The sequence below is a fragment of the Styela clava genome, chromosome 7 (genome assembly GCF_964204865.1).
Source record: "Styela clava chromosome 7, kaStyClav1.hap1.2, whole genome shotgun sequence".
NCBI classification, from domain to species: Eukaryota; Metazoa; Chordata; class Ascidiacea; order Stolidobranchia; family Styelidae; genus Styela; species Styela clava.
In genome coordinates this window covers 20,332,203-20,334,702 of record NC_135256.1, presented here as the reverse complement: position 1 = coordinate 20,334,702, position 2,500 = coordinate 20,332,203, and the positions used below count along the sequence as shown (strand labels likewise).

Genomic DNA, 2,500 nt, shown 5'->3' with positions numbered 1-2,500 from the left:
CCGATCGCTAGTTGGCATCGTTTATAGTCAGAACTAGGACGGTATCTGATCGTCTTCGAACCTCTGACTTTCGCTCTTGATTAAAGAAAACATTCTTGGCGAATGCTTTCGCAGTAGTTCGTCTTCCGCCGATCCAAGAATTTCACCTCTAACGGCAGAGTACGGACGCCCCCGTCTGTCCCTCTTAATCATTACCTCGTGCTCCGAAAACCAACAAAATAGAACCGAGGTCCTATTCCATTATTCCATGCAACACTATGCAGGCGAACAGCCTGCTTTGAACACTCTAATTTTTTCAAAGTAAACTTATCGGCCACCGCCGACACTCAGTCAAGAGCACCGACGGAGAACCGAAGGTGAGGCGAACGCAACCAGTGACACGCCTTGCGACGGACCGGCGGCGCTCGCCCAAAATCCAACTACGAGCTTTTCAACCGCAACAACTTTAGCATACACTGTTGGAGCTGGAATTACCGCGGCTGCTGGCACCAGACTTGCCCTCCAATGGATACTCGTTAAGAGTTTTAGGATGTACTCATTCCAATTACAGGGCCTCGTTAGAGTCCTGTATTGTTATTTTTCGTCACTACCTCCCCGTGTCGGGAATGGGTAATTTGCGCGCCTGCTGCCTTCCTTGGATGTGGTAGCCGTTTCTCAGGCTCCCTCTCCGGAATCGAACCCTGATTCCCCGTTACCCGTTATCACAAAGGTAGGCACGTAGCGTACCTTCGACAGTTGATAGGGCAGACACTTGAATGATACGTCGTCGGTGCAGAGACCGTACGATCCGCGTGGTTATCCAGAGTCATCAAACGTCACAGGACGAACCCGGTCGGTTTTGATCTGATAAAAGCGCGCCTCCCGAAGTCGGCGCTTAATGCATGTATTAGCTCTAGAATTACCACAGTTATCCACTTCGCTTACGAGACCAAATAAACCAAGACTGATTTAATGAGCCATTCGCAGTTTCGCTTTACGAGAACTCGTACTTGCACCTGCATGGCTTAATCTTTGAGACAAGCATATCACTACTGGCAGGATCAACCAGATAGCTGCGACAGCTGCGCTCGGCCCTTGCTGGGCCGCCCGGCGCGTGCTCGTCGCATTCGTTTAAGACCGAGGCGATCGCCTGCGGCCGTACTCAGCTTCGACAGTCGCTGGCCGCGACGTCCACGCTCTCGCCGGCAGTGCCAGGCGGAGCGATTTGCGTTTTTTCTTTGCTCGCCCTCTCTCGGGCTCGATCCATTCAGTTTCGCACAAACAAGAGCTCTGCCGGCCGCCTGCAGCGGTGCCTAAAACCCGGGCATAACAATGCGACCGTTCTGCTAGGCCGACAAGCGCTCAAGCCAGACGCTCGATCGAACGCCCCCTACATATTAGTCGAGACAACGGCTCGCTCATTAGCATCGCGTTTGTACTTTAACTTTTTTTGGCTCGGCTTCTTTCGACGCCGATGCCGGCGACGCAGCACTCTCTCGCCCGCCAGCCACCGAGAAAAGGGTGCGCTCCAACCGGCCCCGCACCGCTCTTTCTTGGCTCATTCGAAATTACTGTCTTTCGCTCTGACATCCCTTACCTAGGGTTAGGTTAGTATGCTTGCACGTTTGTACTTTAACTTTTTTTGGCTCGGCTTCTTTCGACGCCGATGCCGACGACGCAGCACTCTCTCGCCCGCCAGCCACCGAGAAAAGGGTGCGCTCCGACCGGCCCCGCACCGCTCTTTCTTGGCTCATTCGAAATTACTGTCTTTCGCTCTGACATCCCTTACCTAGGGTTAGGTTAGTATGCTTGCACGTTTGTACTTTAACTTTTTTTGGCTCGGCTTCTTTCGACGCCGATGCCGACGACGCAGCACTCTCTCGCCCGCCAGCCACCGAGAAAAGGGTGCGCTCCGACCGGCCCCGCACCGCTCTTTCTTGGCTAATTCGAAATTACTGTCTTTCGCTTTGACATCCCTTACCTAGGGTTAGGTTAGTATGCTTGCACGTTTGTACTTTAACTTTTTTTGGCTCGGCTTCTTTCGACGCCGATGCCGGCGACGCAGCACTCTCTCGCCCGCCAGCCACCGAGAAAAGGGTGCGCTCCGACCGGCCCCGCACCGCTCTTTCTTGGCTCATTCGAAATTACTGTCTTTCGCTCTGACATGCCTTACCTAGGGTTAGGTTAGTATGCTTGCACGTTTGTACTTTAACTTTTTTTGGCTCGGCTTCTTTCGACGCCGATGCCGACGACGCAGCACTCTCTCGCCCGCCAGCCACCGAGAAAAGGGTGCGCTCCGACCGGCCCCGCACCGCTCTTTCTTGGCTCATTCGAAATTACTGTCTTTCGCTCTGACATCCCTTACCTAGGGTTAGGTTAGTATGCTTGCACGTTTGTACTTTAACTTTTTTTGGCTCGGCTTCTTTCGACGCCGATGCCGGCGACGCAGCACTCTCTCGCCCGCCAGCCACCGAGAAAAGGGTGCGCTCCGACCGGCCCCGCACCGCTCTTTCTTGGCTCA

At 53.9% G+C, this 2,500-nt stretch overlaps 1 non-coding gene across 1 annotated transcript in view; it reads right to left on the bottom strand.

The window, feature by feature from the left end:
- Positions 1-1,051, bottom strand: part of LOC144425326 (small subunit ribosomal RNA) — a 1,810-nt gene extending 759 nt beyond the window's left edge. Inside the window, exon 1 of the ribosomal RNA XR_013477470.1 lies at positions 1-1,051. This exon is cut by the window's left edge and continues 759 nt beyond it. This is a non-coding gene — a ribosomal RNA (small subunit ribosomal RNA).
- Between the last annotated feature and the right edge of the window lie 1,449 nt (positions 1,052-2,500).